This window comes from Colletes gigas, unplaced genomic scaffold (genome assembly GCF_013123115.1).
Source record: "Colletes gigas isolate AHSC1104 unplaced genomic scaffold, ASM1312311v1 Colletes_gigas_Sc00013, whole genome shotgun sequence".
In the NCBI taxonomy this organism is placed as follows: domain Eukaryota; kingdom Metazoa; phylum Arthropoda; class Insecta; order Hymenoptera; family Colletidae; genus Colletes; species Colletes gigas.
The window spans coordinates 6,681,286-6,698,143 of NW_025106642.1; the positions used below are offsets into that span (position 1 = coordinate 6,681,286).

The 16,858-nt window shown below is 45.0% G+C and overlaps 1 protein-coding gene across 1 annotated transcript in view; it reads left to right on the top strand.

Annotated features, from left to right (window-relative positions):
- The first annotated feature begins 5,460 nt into the window (after positions 1-5,460).
- Positions 5,461-16,858, top strand: part of LOC122399402 (leucine-rich repeat-containing protein 24) — a 245,515-nt gene continuing 234,117 nt past the window's right edge. The window contains exon 1 of the mRNA XM_043400066.1: positions 5,461-5,493. The gene's annotated coding sequence lies outside the window, so the exon portion shown is untranslated. The remainder of the gene's footprint in view (positions 5,494-16,858) is intronic.

Below are 16,858 nucleotides of genomic sequence, written 5' to 3' on the forward strand. Positions count from 1 at the left end.
GTGGATGCATCTCGCCCCGGCGGCGCTTCGTTCGAGATAATCCTTGATTCGAGTTCAAGCATTCGTTTCGAAGCGTGTCGAGAGTTAAGAAAGTGTATCAAAGAATGACACGCGTGACATGTTAAAAATACTTTGCAACGCAGAAGCATTTCCAATGTTCGTGAACTGTTAGAATTATCGTTGGAAGTAGGAATAGCCAAGACTGTTGAACAAGGGAAATTTTAGTTCCCGTCTGATCGCCAAAGTTAAGTTGAGTTTGGCTCGGTCAGTGCTTATGTAGGTGACTATACAGGAGTTTCGTGTATTGTTGGCAGCAGGTTCCACTTGAAACTATAGAACCTCTATTTAACGATCGCCAAAGTTGATACTGTTCGAGGAAAGACAATGCAGCGGAAAGAAAAGGGGCATTAGTTTATAAATTTAGTCTCTCTAAAATACAATAAAACGTAAACAAACTTTTCATCGAGAACAACGACAACAGTCTGATTATCATCATAAACCTTTCACAGTTTCTCAGCCTTTGAACCAAATAACTGCAGTTCATTGACTTGCATGTGACCCTTTGTCTTCGAAAATGTTCTCCATTTAGTTTCGTGTTGTTTTCTCAAGTTTATAAAGTACCTTAATTGGTTGATTATCATTCGCGAATCTGTGAGAGGACACCCGGACTATCCAGGAAGACTCACATCGAAACAAAGTCAACGATTCCGTCATTTGCAAAGCGTCGCTTCGCCTTTGATCAACGAAATTAAGCCGAATGCAAATTAAGCGTATGCAAGAGTGTTTTAGTTTTCTTTACATATTTTTCTTTTTTTTGTCAGTCGACCCTTTGAACCATCAATTTGGTTTAGATTCGTTTCCACTCTCGTGCTTTTTACCGGCGTTGCTCTTAACGTTCGGCGGTCCGTAATTTTAATTTTGAAGCGGTTTTAATTTCGAATACTTCCGAACGAGCAAAGCCAACAGAAGGGTTATTGCATAGCAGATTAATCAACGCAAAATATTTGTCACGACGATGAAATGGTCTTTTGTTCGTTAACCGGTAGCCATGGTAACATCCACGTTGCAAGGGAATTTCCGCTCGAAATAAAATATGCTCTTTGTGTAATTATTATATTGTATTTACCGGATTCGAGCAAACTTTCGTTGCGTTTTTTCCTTCGATTTACAGTTTTCCGTAAAAGCGACGCGGTCGTTTTTGCCGGAATATTTCGCGGAAAAAGAGGTAATCCAACCGCGCCGTATCGAAACTCGGCGCTCGATGCGACATTTGTAAAACGCACCGTGACAATTGGTAATCGTGCATTCTTTCGTTCGACTCGCTGTCGCGTTTAATTATCGACCGTGGTGAGTTTTATCGACGAATACACACCGACGAGGCGGGCAAATACGCTCTTCCGATCAAAGTAATCCGTCTAAACGGCTATATTGGAGCCGCGTTTGCAGTCCCGCAAACGCACAAGAGTAGTAATCGTTTCGCGTACATGCGTTCCCGAATTCGGAATATTCGAATTAATATCTGCTTCTTTCGTCTGTCGTTTCGTCGACCAAATTGATTTACTCGTGGACGTGAAATTAACCGTTGGAACCTGACGTCGAGCGACCGCGTCAAGACGCAATCACGTCGTAATCTCGGCGATCGCAATTTGCAAAAATATTATGTAGTACGTAATAAGTACAAACATCGCAAGCACGGCCGATTGCGTGCGCCCGACGATGGGAAACGTGAGATATCGTGACCGGTGTTTTTCGTGCGGGGGTTCTGGAGTACAGGAGATCACGTGACATGTCGCGACAAATCGTACGGTGTCAATGTGACAAATTTGTACGGAATCGTTCGCCGTGACACGCGCGTGAAAACTGTTCGATACGAACGTTTCGCGTGTACGCGTTGTATTTTTATTTTGTTTTAACTTTTCCCTCGACGGTGCAGTTTACATTAGCGGGGCACGGTTTCGTTGAACTTTTGCACCGGCGCAACCGTTAGCAGATCGAAATTCGTAACAGTTAATATTATTCTATGCCGTCGGGGAAATTTGAGGGTAGAATTATGGCCAACGGATTAAATTTTACTCCGGTTTCCAGGACGTTCCGACTCCGTGCGTCATAAATTTCGTGCCCGTTCGCTAGGGACAATCGTTAGGGAGTTAATGGGTACGGCAGATCAAATTTCGAGACGGATAACGGTCGCGTGGGGGAGAAGAAAACCCTGGGAAAGTTAACAGCGCGGGGGGAGGGAACGCGAGCGCGACAACGGCGAAACAATTAAACGCGAATACGCGAAATACTTGAATGGAAACGCTACTCTTTTGTCCCGTTTGTCTGTACGCCTAATGGAAACGAATGATGAAGTCAATTCAACGTGATCGACGAACGGACAATAGACGTCATTTTTTATTGTTCATTCGATTGCGTAGGGATTGTTTCTGTTTCGCATTGTTGGACGGCTATCGATACGATCGCGTGTGATCTTCGTCGCGTTACAAATTTCTTTCAAAATTATTGCTGCACCCTGCAGGATCGAAATGACTGGCGTTCCTCGTAGACAGCTGTTATCGATTTAATAAAGTCGTAATAGAAGCTTTTGTTCGACCCGCGGCACAGGGGAGTACATAAAGTAATTCTAAGTAATTTCGTATAAGAATTCTCAAACAATTCTCGCGTGTCTTATCAGTGGCAAATTATATTCCGTCGTTTCTAATACTAAGCACACCGGTTTTTGTTATTTTTGTCGTGAGCGTGTTTTCTCCGCGACGAATCTTGACAGCCTTTTCATACGTTATTCAACGGAAATTATAATCCGCAACAAGTTTCCCGGTGCGGCGGTTTGCACCTCTGCAACATTGTTCAACGATCGCGTGCTTCTACACGCTTAACCGCCAAAGGAAAACAGCGATGTTTCCTTCTAGCGGCGCAATTCATAAAGGGCGTTAATTACCCCGTGGCCACGGAATTATTTAGACATTACACAGGCCCCGGGTAGACAGTGTCCGTTGTGTAAGCTCATCATCTCATCACCGTATCCCGTCGTGGTAATTGTTTCGCATTTACGTAGTTAGCCACACTCTTGCCCGAAATAATGCGAGCAATTAACCGAGCCGTAATTAACGTCTTCATAACGGAAGATTCTTTCGTCTCGAAAGTAACTCGTTTGCGTTAAACACGCGGCCCGTAAAAATGCGCGGACAACCGTTCGTCTAATTCGGTCGAATCGTATTTTGTTCGAGTAAATTGCGCGACTCTACGAGTGATATCAAAATGGTAATCTAGCTATGTCGATCTAATAAAAAAATCGAAAGACCAAGCGTCAAACTGTTAATCTTCCGGCAACGCGATGAAAACCTCTCGGTCGAGCGAGAGGCGAGATCGTGGATGCAATTAGCGGTCGCGAAATAGGATTCTAATTCCATTACTCGTCGGATCTCCTCCACGGGCGTTGCTTGCGCGATAACTGGATCCCGTAAAGATAACGCGAGCCTGGCACGCCGGGGTCTGTGTACCGGTGGAAAATTGGTTTTCAAGAAGGAGTAATCTCGAGCTCCAAAGAAGTCCAATGTCCCCGCAGAGGAGTACCTAATGAAGTGTACGTGAGAAACAAGTCATCGCTTGGTAAGAAGACCCGCGGGAGGGCCCGAACAACAACACCGAGGAACACCCTGTGGCGAGAATCTCTCCGCGGCCAAGTCGTCCGGAAGGAGTTTCGAAAAGTTTTCGCCCGCCCAGACCTCCAATCTGTAGCCAGCTTTTCGCACGTGTTACACGCGTAACGACTTTCGTATTTGAACATTTTCCAACAGCGAATCGTCCAGGAACTCCGACCAAGTTTATCTATTTGCTAAACGCGGCTGGATGCTCTTCTGCCTGCGTTGATTAAGGCTGGATTCTCGTGCAAAACTAATACCTGCAAAATTGCTTTTTTAAATTTGAAACATTTTTAGTCACTGTGATTTAAAGTTTTTGACCGTAAACTGTTCGTCGGACCGATTAAGAAACGTCTATTTTGGCGATGTTTGTCGGAGCGATTCGTTGGTGCAAACGATTCGGGGGCAACGCGTTAACGAACCTCTAATTACCAGTCGTGGCCAGGCGTGGAAATTGTCTCGAATCACGTCGGGCGTAATTTTCGGCGTAATTAGCCCGGCGACCGGCCGCGGAGCTGGTTTCTTGTCCGACCACGCGTCAATCTCTCTCGATCGGTCTTGCTGCCGCGTTTACATTTACGCCGTGGACAAAGACGAAAGCCGCCCACGATATTCAGCATTCGTTACGGCCCACGGTGTCTTTGTTCGGGCACAGAGCGCGCGTCCCTGTTCACGGGTAACTTCCGGTTTGCAAAGTTTAGCTACGTGCGCGCAATAAAACCGAGCGACCGAACAAAAAGCGCGAACGCGCCACCGTCAAGGGGGCGTAGCAATGAAAGCAGTTCCAGGACACGCGCCCGTTGTTGCGCCCCGTTTCGAGAACAAACCCCCACATAAGCGTGATAAATGCGCCACTCCACGATTGGATGATTACCACTCTGTACGCAGGAGTTTGCAATAATTAACCCGCCACACGCGATTCGACCGCCAAGCCTTCCCTCCTACATTATGCTTTTCTTTCCCTTCTTTCTCCATCCTTCGCTGGGCAGTTCTGGCGACCCGACAAGTAGAAAATCGGAGAAGGATATCGTGACAGATATTTATTAACTTGGGATTACAACGTCACCGCAGTTTCGCGAGTAAGGGATTTGTACGAGCAATTGAAATTTTTTTTAGATAAATTTCCATTGAAATTTTCCTTTCGTATCCGCTGGATTAATTAATAAATTAATCGAGCCCCAAGTACCGGTATCAGGCGTCCGTTGCACAGGATACAAGATCAAGAAAAAGTTCAAGAAAGTTTGACCTACTGTTTTTATTATATCAACTGGAGAACTACGTGAATTCGTTGGAAACTTTAAAACCAATGGTTCGCGAACTTGAAATACTGGAACGTAAATACTTGGGCCAAACATGAATTATTTTTAGTTAGAGAATTATCAATGGAACGTAAACACATTCATCGAGTTCAAAGCCATTGTGTTGGAAAATTGATTTCGTAGCATCGAAGATTCTTAATTTAGAATTTTGACCCACTTTTTTCAAGTACAATCACCGCGGACCAGATTGCCCAACGATTGTCAACGTAGAAATAATAATCTATAACGAGATCCTAGAAATGGAAACTTAATTAAATGCGCGCGTCTACTGCAGTCTGGAAAATCGATTTCCTCGAAATTGAATCCACGTATACGAACTGTAAAGAAAACTTCAGAAAACAGATGTAGTGGACCGCGTTTGGATAATGAAACGTTCTAATAGTAATGGAGATTGTAGACATCTTTATGCACAGTAATTACCTAATAGAATGTCTTGCGATCGCAAAACTTGAGATATTTTTTGTTCCAGAAATTAATGTCATTGTTCTTTCTGCTTTCAGGTTCCAAGGGAAATAAAACGCCACGTTCTGAAGGTAAGAGAAGAGATTATTAATGAACCCGTGTCTCCGTTGACGTACTTCCGTAGACTAATGACACTGTTCTTGAAAGAAAGGTGCTTTGACTCGATTCAGAGATAAGATTGAGTCGTTTCTGGTGTTCAAACACCGGGGATCGTTCGCGAGTTGACCCCGTCCGGAGTTCGTTCTCTGTAATAATGCCTCGCTCGCGTTTCCCGTCAAATTTTCCACGCCCTTCGACTGTCGCGCGTAAAGCAACCATTACAACGAGGAAATCAAGCGTAACCAGTAATTGTTACTCTGGAAGAAATTAATTTTTCGCTGCCCGTTGGACGGCTACGCTAATTATTCACGGTCGAAAGCGCGCGAAATTAAGGATTTCGGTGTGCGAGTCGCGGTAATTCCGCCGGTGCGCCTTCTCACGACAAATTAAAAATAAAAATCGTACCAAGCTTCTCGCTTGGCTCTTTAGTCGCGGCGAAAATGCACGTCAACCGTTGGTTTCGTTTAAATTTATTATTAATTTTCGCGGAACGGAGTCGCGAGCCAAATAACGAACCTCGCTCTCTTGTTATTTTTTCAAAGTTTTTCCATTACCGCGCGGCCGGAATTTTGCTTTTGTTTCGGAAACAAAAGCTCAACTTTGAAAAACTAAAGATGAAATTTAAGTTCAAGATTCCCTCCTAATGACTTCTATTTTTCCATCGATCTTTTCATTGCATTCTTATTCGAAACATTCTACCGTTTCTGTAAATAGATTACGCTGGTTTCGTACAACAATTCCACGATTTTGTATTTTGAACGATGTCTATAAATCCATTGCTTTGACGCGTCGATTCGATATTTTTCCAACCAGAAGCTCGACTCAGGCGACAGTAATACGATAATGGTCGTTCACCAGAGCGGACTGTTTAATATATTGAGTGCTGCGTCGTTCGTACGTGTCATCATTGTTTCTTAATGGGTCGCGATATTTATAATGGAACGACAGGTGTTACGGAACGCAAATTGCAATAAAAATCGTTGTCGAAACGATAGATCAAAGTACATTGCGAATGATTAAAAATTAGAAGCTCGAGGTAGGTTTCGCGTACAATTCTCCACGGAAATATTCAACGAATTGCTGAAAGATAAACGCAGTCGTCGCGTAAACTGTTATTTTCGTAGTTACAATGAAGATGCGGGCGAACGCTACATAACCACACGTCGCTGACGTACGTCTCGCGCAAAAATCCGTCAAAATATTGTGTACCTTGTGCTCGCTAATTGCCTCGTTTGTATCTTGTCCCTGCGGAGTCGGGCCACTCGGCACGTAAAGGAGGAAATTTCGAATAAAGCCGTCTGTCTAGCTCGCAAGAGAAATAAGCCACTTGAGCTTCAATCCGTTCCGGTTTACAAGAACTGCGATGTTTCCGCTCCCTTTATTAAATCGCCTTTCCCAGGCGCGGAAAGAGCACCCGAAGAGGCGGGCAAACTGGGCTATCGCGTCCTGTTTCGTGAATTCGGCCGAAGAACTCTGGAACGTCGGCAAAAACGAGACACGTACAACTATTCGAAATTCTATGTATACAAAATTCAACATCAGACGATGCATGTTCGATTAAAAACATTATTTACTCTTTACAGTCGTCGTATCGAACGAATCGAGCGGGTCTTTTATCAAAGTTAGTTTCTCTATCCCGGGGAGTCTTGTTTCGTGAATTCGTGCAATGGACGCCGGAGGGTTGGAAAACAGAGAGGTGGCTCCTCGTTCAGCTTCTCTCTGCATCGACGAAGATACGCCTGAAACGTCGCTTCTCAGCGTTGGCGTACAACACGCCCGAGCCTTGAAGTTTTAATGAATCGAAAGAAAAAGTTCTCGCAGGCCTTGGAGAGGTTAATTTCATCCCGTTGAAGCCCCCGGAAGGGGGGCAAGAACAGCGATGTAACGTCTTGAAGCATTTAATCGCGGCGCTATTTGGCCCGTTTCTTCTTTTTATTTGGATTACTTTGAAGCGAGTAATCTTCTTAAGCGATCTCCTCTCGCGCCTCGCCAGAAGTAGCTGATTTATTTTCCAAATCTACCACGTTCTCGAGACGAACGCCCCTCGTGTTTGGCATCCAGAAATTGGACAATGATTGAAATATTTCGAAAATTGGAGAATACACAGATGTTCCACCGTACCGTTAAATCATACAGGGTGTTCCGCCACCCCTGGGAAAAAATTTTAATGTGAGATTCTAGAGACCAAAATAAGACGAAAATCAAGCTTAAAAAGTTATTAAAAAATTAAATTAAAATTTTCAAATCATTTACAGAAAAATTATTTTCGGTTGCGGGGGTCAATTATAACCACTTTTGGTGAATAGACATACCCCCGAAATCCTACGTGCTTTCGAGAAAAAAATTCTTTACCGAAAGTATACTGTGTGGCCGGAAATGTTTCTATAACCTTTTAATGAAGCCTCAATCAACAAATTAGTATCCTTGATTTTCGTCTTATTTTTCTCAGGGATGGCCGAACACCCTGTATATTGTGCAATAAAAGCGTCGACAGGTAGCAACAAAGATACTCGGTCGTTGAGAATATTAAACTTGCGGATTAAAAGCAACGTGGATCGTCGTTTTGTTCGACCGGGAGTCGTCCAGGGAACGAGGAATCGCAATTTAAATCTCGGTCGAGCAATAATCCGATCGTTCGATAAACTTTCTGCGTAGTGTTAACAAATGGGATGGTGGGAATCGAGGGAAAAACGGGTCAGGAATAAAATCGCGCACCATGACAAACGACAGCGTGAAGTTTCCGCGAATTCTTGCGCACCAGGAAACTTTGTCTCCCTTCGTCCGCGGATTAATACTTTCGCGAACTTTCCGAATGGAGGAGTCTCGTTTCGCCAGTCGCGATCAGCCGACTTCACGGCTCGCAACGTTTATGGAAATGAATTTCAGCGGGCCCGAACGCGACGCGTATTCACCGCTGCGAGCGTAGCCGGAAGTTGCCTCACCAAACGGAACAAGGGTCACCAGGCGAGACGATGGTCGAATAAACTAGTTAGTATATTAACTCCAGTCGAAAAATTTCATCCTATGTTTACAGATAATTTCTTTCCCCTCTCGGTTCGTTCAAAGCTGTTCATTTTTGCGGCGAAAGACGAAACGTGCTTCTTTCGGTGGTTAATCGCACAAATGTACTTCTTTTCAGCGGAGAATAACGAGACTATTTCCGGTAACGTTGTAACGGGAAATTTGGATCGAGACGCAAAAACCGAAGGGGGCTGTCTCGGCTTTTGACCGACAGCGATACTTCCCTTTTATTATATTCGATAACTGTCTGTAAAGTAAAAATCGCGAAAAGTTCCCGGCGGATTCTTGTCGGGGAAACTTTGTCCGCGTTCGTTCGCGGATTAATACTCCCGCGAAGTTTCTGAATGGAGGAGCCCTCCGCCCTCCGGGTTTCGTCGCGATCAGGTGACTCGCGGCGGCTCGTAACGTTTATGGAAATGAATTTCGACCGGGCTCGAACGCGCCGCGTATTTCGTCGTTGTGTGCGGCAGCCGGAGCGGAAGTTGCGCGACGCGGTTCGCGAATTTCTGGTAATCCTCGAAGTAGGGAACCGTGTACGTACAAAAGCCATCCAGGGCTGGCTGGCGTGCACGCGTTCGTGATTTATGAAACGCGCTGTAATTGACTTGCATTACGATGCAAATCGCCCCGGTCACGACACGATGCAAAATGCCCGTCTCCGATTCCGACGAAAACTTCGGTACCGGTTCTTTCCAGCGTTTTTTTTTCCTTTATTCCTCTTTTTCGCCCGCTCTCTGTCTCGGTCGAGCACAATTAGTCACAGGTTTCGCGCTCGAGAGGTTACTTGTGTGCATCGTGCAGAGTCGCGTTGTCAATAAGGCTCGAGCCGTTGTCGCGTGCTACGCGCTTGTATTTTTACTCGTCGGGAATATTTTTAACCGTTATGCATGGACGGGAGCACGAGTGTTCGGGTTGTCATTTTTAAGCCCGGCAGTTTCTCGAGCGTCCCGAAATACCGCGACAGCGTGTCACCGACGAAGCGTTCGCCTCTACGTCGGTGAGGTAACTTTTGTTTCGCTTGCATGACCCCGCGCCACTCGCGTGGGACGCGAATCGAGTGTTCCCGAACAGATTTATCGCGTTCTTGTCGAAATTATTTCGGAGTTCTCCAGCACTCGTTTCGCTTACTCCACGGTCGGTGTTATAGTAAGGTATTTTTAAACTGGGATATTAAATAAATTTTAATCCGGCAGGAGCGAATCGATGAAACCGTACCAAACTTCTGGCGAACAAGAAGGGAAACAAAATTTGTAATTTGTACTCGCGAGCTCGTAAGAAATTAACGTTAGACAGAAGTCTTGGCCAGCAATTAGGGGAAACGAAATTTATAACTTGCGCTGTCAGGAACTCGTGGTAAATTTTTGCAGGAAAAGGAAACTAACGTCAGGATGATAGAGGAAACGGTTTTTAGGTCAAACGTTATATTTATGTAACTTGCTATACCAAAGCTAAAATGTTCGATTGAAACGTTTATCGTTAAACTAAGTTCGTGCTATACATATTTATGGAAATTTTCGAAGACGATTAAACGGCACAATACTTCATCTTGAAGTGTATTCATGAGCACGCGATCCTGGGGGGGGATGTTTTCTCGTTCGTGTTCTGAAACGATCCGAGGAATCGGTTTAGCGACGTTTATCGCCATCCCCTATTGAAACCACTCTGGTTTTAAAAAATAACCGAGAATTCCACCCTTGAAAATACAAATAGTAATTGTAGACATTTTTAGATTTCGTTGTCGATTGATAAAAATATTTTTGATGAATGTGGGAAGGGGTTGAAGTTTCTCACCCCGTTCCTTCTCTGTTCCCATCGAGTTCGATGTCACCGGAAGCCGAACGATAAGAAAGCGCGATTCCACTGTCAAAGAGTTTATTTCTTCGAGTTGCACGGTGGATCTATTGCGCTTCCTTAATTGTATCGGCGGGGTCAGAGGGTGAACGGAAGCTACGCTCGAGGCTTACTAAGCTCGCGCACGGTGCACAGATATTTTTCCGCCGGCGGGCGCACCAGGTTCATTTTCAGGTGGGTCACGTGCCCGACTCGACGGACCCGTGCTGGAACAAAGAAAGGAAATTCAGCCTCGGGACTCGTAAAATTCCCTGGCGCGCCGCCGGGCTGCTGGCAGATTAAACACGTTTTACCGAAAACTAATCCAATACGTAAGATCGAATTAAAATTGTCCCGTAACTGGGTCGTTTATGATTCTGCCGAGATTCCCCGGCGATCCTTCCCCTTCGAAGATACTCGCTCTCGAAATATATCTTTAAATATACATGTTCTAAGAATACGTAGCCGTGTATCGTAACCACGCTCGAACAGCGACGCGAGTTATTCCCCTCGAATTGATATTGTGCATCATTGATTGTTTTCGCGAAAGCACGCGTGCTTCTGGCGCAGGAACGACTCGTGCATTTTCGCGGGCACAAGCGAAAAATATTCGAGGATTTATGCTCGTGCGGGAAACGAAGCCGGGAAGAGGTTCCGCTGAGAAATCTCTGCCCGAGCATAGTTGATTATTTGTGACTACGCTCGTACTTCACCGGGATAAGTGCACGTCCGTGCGAACGTTGTATCCTTTCTTGTGGTTATAAGGTATGCAATCAACGCGTGCCGACCATTTGGTATATCGTACAGCCCCGCTAGGAAATCCGACTGAAAATTGGCACGGATTTTATTCCGCGAATCATATTCATCCCGCGTCCCTTCGTCGTGCTACTTTCCGCTCCCATTGGAATCGAATGAAATTAATTTCACCTTTACAATCGCGACGATGTTTCTTGTAATAATGTAACAGAAACGTGGGTTTTGGAAATCTAAAGGACTGCCTGCTTCGGTTCTGGTTCGTAACCGGGGCATTCGCAATCTCTTGTTATTTTACGCATAATTCCAGGCCGGTCGCGCGATATTCACGAACGTTCCAGGGTCTTGAAAACTTTTCGCCCGTGTATTTCCAGACAAAGAGTACCCGGACCTAATGTACGATAATTCATCGTCGTTGTTTGCCGCGGCTTCCGCGAGGCGTGTGAAACGCGACGACGACAAAAACCGCGACTTTGGAACGAGAACATGGGAGTCTTCGTCCGGAACTTTTACACAATAAGGACACTGGAATTTTCCTACGAGTTTTCAAATCCTTTTGTTTCCTGGCGCAAAGCGGATTTCAACTTCCCGCTAAGACCGTAATAGTCACGGGGCAAATAATTTCTTTTGCCCAGCGTTTATTGAGTTTAAGTCTCGTGCACTCCGCATAAGCTCCAATTAGTAGTTTTAGCAATTCGATTTGTGCGACGTGTGCACCTTATTTTAGGTATCGAAAATCGTCGCCAGTGTTAATTTTCGTGAATTCGGATTCCTTTCACGTTGGCCAGTCTAATTGAATTACACGCACGGAAGTATTCTTTCAGTAATTCGACACCGTGTATAAGTTTACCGAAGCCTCGCAACGGTAACGAAAGCAAACGACTGGTCTTTTCGGGTCTGTCGCGCAAATAATCGAACCGTTGAAAATAGTAAACGTTACGGAAGATGGAAATTGATTTTTTAAGGGGGATGAATGTTCTCGGAGAACGCTGTACATCGAGTGGTCGAAAAGTTCGATCATTTTTGCGACGGACCGCGTTTTTGGTCGTCGAGTCTCGAAATCCAGATAATCGTAGATCGCTGGGGAAATTCGGGAGATCGAATCGGGAAAGTGAACGCGAGGGACTCTCGGTTCCGTTAGTATCCGGATAGCCGCGCCGATAATGACGCAAACGCGCTCACGCTTGTGTAAAATTAGGATCGTCCAGCTCACCAGTCTGTAAGTGCAAACAAACCGAAGCGAATTATTTGCATGACGGAGCAAACGAAAAGCTCCGAATTCGTTGGTTCCTCCATAATGTTCGTTCGAACGACCAATTTGGAAAGTGTTAATTGCCGTTCGACTGGGTTCCAAGTTGCCCCGCGATTATTATTTAACAGGTCTTAACTGTATTTTTATATAATTTCTCGATACATTTAAAACGACCAACTTTCAACGAAACATTAGCCTCTTTACGTAAGTATATATTTTTCCCTCCCATTTTATGTATTATATTATTTATATATTTATTTTTCGCATTCTTCGTCCCTTTCATACGCAAAAAAAAAATGTACCAGAATTTCAATGTATATTCATATCGCGCGAAGCAAAATTTTCATGTTGGAAAACATTTTAATCCGCCAGCTTGTAAAGACTGCTTGCAATATGGATTTAAAAAATATATAATAACGATATGGATATTTTTTTAAAATGGGCACGATATTTTTAGGAAATAAAAATTTTTTCAGCACGAGCAGTAACATCGCCGTATTTGGATCAAAAAATGTTACTTTGCGTTATTAAATCATGGAAACTGATTACCAGCAGGAAAGTAATATTTTTCACGCTTCAAGCTCAAGTCAGATATTTCGAATATCCAAATTCCCAGTGTCCCCGAAGTTACACGTCGATTCAATAATTTTCGTCGCGGATTCGAGGTTTACAGGCAGCTTGATTTAATCTAACAAACGAAAGACAAAGGCGTTTCCTTCTAATTATCAAAAAATTCTGCATCTCATTGTCGCGACTCTTCCGAATCGGACCATTTTTCCACGCGTCGTAATTATCCCTCACTAATTATCCAGCGTGTCGATTCGCGAATCCCGCAGACTTTTCCATTTCCGCGTCGTTAAACGCTTTATCGACGGCTGGGAAATAGCTCGGAGGTATCCTTCGTTCCGGCTCTTTCTTTCCTGCGTCGCGCCTAAGTAACGACGCCGCGGCGCATCGCGTCCCATGAATATTGACGATCGAGACGGCCGATTCATATTCTTGTTTCTAATCGAGCTCTCCGTGACTCTCCATTTTTCATCCCCTATCAGCGGGACAAAAACTTCCCTGGGCTCCACCCTTCTTCTCTAGCAGTCCTCTCTGCTCCTCGTTCCTCCCCTCCGAGACTTTTTCACGCGTCGACGTTGCCACGATACCACCCCTTCAACTTGTAGTCTATTCAAGGATGCTTGGCCGCGTCTCGTGTCGAAAAATCGCCAATATTTCGGATTTTCTCTTACCTAAACCATGCGATATATTCAACAGAGAAGACATTACTCCGATACCACCCTTCAGATGCTTAGTCCAAGGGTGTTCTGGCAAGCCTTTCTTGCACCACATTTCAAAGGATTAGTAATTTCGATTTCTTTTCCCCATAAGGGTGGCTTAACCCTTTAAGGATCCACCCTAACGATCAGACGCATCACCCTATCTGCTGGCAATAAACGTAAACGCCGACACGCGAACACCAGGGCTCCCTCTTCCTTCCTGTCGGCTCCTCTCTGCCCTCTCGTCGTCTCTTTTCGACAACGGTCGACGACACAATGTCCTCCAGACGCCCCCGCTAGTAGTCGCGATTAGCTTCCACCGTCTTTATCGTCTTTTATCGTCCCACGTGCGATAACGGTGTATCGGTTCGGGTTCCGTGCGAATGGAATTCGATCAAAGCCTTAGCACGCGCTAACCTCCCCGTTCTTGCGTGCCCGCCCGTGAAAGAATCGGAGACCTGAAAGGGAGCCTTTCCCGATCCACCCTTTACGATACGACGCTGCGCCTCTGAAGCGTCGTTCGCCACAGACCCTGGATGCTTCCCGCTTTCGCGCTTCGACTCTCGCAGACCATTAACGGGCTGAATGATTAATGGAGCATTCACGACGAGAGGAAGATCGTTGTCGCCCTCGGGAAGACATCGGCAGACAACGGAAGTCACCGGTTTAGATCGACCATTTTTACTTGTAGACCACCGCGAAACGATCGACGGTTTTATTCGAATTGCAACAGTGGAGCCAGAAATCTCTTTAAAGATTTAAATTTTATTAAAAAGTTAAGTTCGAGTCGACTGAGAAAGAATGAACAGCGGCGGGAAGGACTCGACGCCTTGAATCCGGGGCGAAAGTTCGGTCTTGAAGGCGAAGACTGCAGCAGGATCAACGATTCGACGTCGCTGGTTTATTCGGCCGTCCGGCAGCACGCGAATATTAGATTTATTTGTCGGGAAGAGAATCCCACGACGCAATAAATCGTCGTGGCGTCGTTTCGTCGCGATAAAGAGTCGCTAGATTCTAATCGGAAGGGCGTGTTCTTACCGATAGGATCGTTTGTCCGCCGTACGACCGAAGACGCACGCGCTCCGTAATCACGCGGGTACACGCGAGTACGCGTGTCCGATATTCCCCCCCAGTTGTATAGATCTTTGCAGGTTGGACTACGCGTGTACCAACCTCGCGATAAGGAGGGTTGGTTTATTGTCTTTGGATCTTCGATTATCTTGCTTGTAGCGCGCCGGTTAACAAGCTTAATTGAGTACCTGTTGGTTTCTTGCTGGATGCAGTTTGTTGCGAGAACACGATTATTTAACAGTGGTCGCTACCGATCGCTGACAATTATAGATACTGTGTATAAAAATCGCTGGTACCATGGTCGTATCGGACACATTATGCAATGGTGGATTTTAATACAAGTATTTCAACGATACAAGGTACGTGTCCACGAAAAGTCTTCATTCTTATGAAGATCGAGGAGTGGTCCGAACTTTTGAGCGGCAACGTATATTGATTTAACTTACACGGAATATTCGTGAAGCGTTCCATATCGATTTTGATGAAACTTTGCAAGTTCGTGGAGTGGCCAGAAATAAGGGTCTCTTATTTTTCTCGGTAGCCGTAACTCAAGTTTAATAGATTAAATTAGCCTTCGAACTTTCACCCCTCTGATTTTATCTCGGAAACTGTTGGAGATATAAAGAACTTTTCTAGACTAATGTTTTTATGGCCTTTAACAAGAAAATACATGAATATACATTAATAACAGAGCCTCGACATACTGATTTTTTCTACAATCTTGCATAAGAACAAAATTATTGTTCGGTCCAATTACTAGACAACCCTGTATCGCTACAGAGTGGGGCTTAAAACTGAGCCTGAAACGTCAAGAGGATAATTAACAATAATGGAATACTCTCACTGTGTAACGATTCCACTACAACCCTGTTTATTATTGAATACCAATAAGACCATCATCATGCTGGAGAAATTGGCGAATAATTTTATCCCTCGCACCTGAGTTACGACGGTTAGGAAACGTAAATCTTCTCGGTGCTTTATTTCATCAAAATTAGCGTCGGAAGGCTGTATCAACGAGTCGTACTTATTCATAAATAATACATACGATAAAATTGTGAAAGTGGCACGAGAGAAATCGTCGACACGTAACGTGGTTGTCTGAAATGTGATATCCACACGGTCGCGCGCGCGCGCACGTTTTATGATAAGGGAAAAAAGGTCGCCGGTACAGGATTTATTTAGAGATCCACAGAAGAAGATTGCCGCAGAGTTGGTCGAGCAGCGGCAGCATTCGGAAAATCAATTAAACGCCGACAGAGCCGGGCACGAAGAACGCTCTCGTCCGGTGACCGGGGCTGCTCGTTTTGAGATAGAGACCGTTGCAAGTAATCGATTATTACAGCTTGGGAAAGCAATACCAGTTGTTGAGGGAACGCGTGGAATACGTGGCGCACCTAATAATTATGGCACACCGCGAGTAACAATCTCGGTAATTGATATTCGAATCACACGAGATGAACCGAATCCCTGCTCGCCTATGAGAACTTCGCTCTGCGTGAAATATAGATTGTAAACCTTGGAAACCAGACCCACTGGAGGGTTTGCTAATTCTCGCGTGTCGATCCTCTTCGTCACGTATGAATCCCTTCCAGGAATAACCGCTCGGGTCATCCGAGGGATCAAGGTGCATACCTGAAGATCCCTGGGCTTCGCTGGGTTAGGTCCGTTCGATGCAGTCCAGTGTATCGTGTCCGATCGAACGAGGTTTGGAATCTTGAGTAAGCTAATTAAGCAAGCAATCGGAGTTCCGGAAGTTGATTTATTCGTAAAGTGCGTCCGCATCTCTGTAGGCATATTCTGTCTACGTGCGCTTACGCCGTCGTACATCTTCGTCCGCGGTAGTGATTTAGGTATCCTTAGGCCACAAAGTGGCGCGAGTAGTTAATTTCCTTAACACGTGCATAAATCCTTTCACTCAGTTTTCCTGCAACCTCCTGCGTGCGCTTTCGAATACCACGCGGCGAGGTGAGATGGAATTGAAACGTCGAAACGTCGTAAGATCTAAGAATTCGATTCGATGAACAGCATCGAGTTACGAACGAAGCGCATGAATTAATATTTGACGCAAATAGTGGTAGTTTCCATGTTTCGAGAGGCATAAATATCTATCCATAAATCTATTATCGTTTAATTTCGTACCTG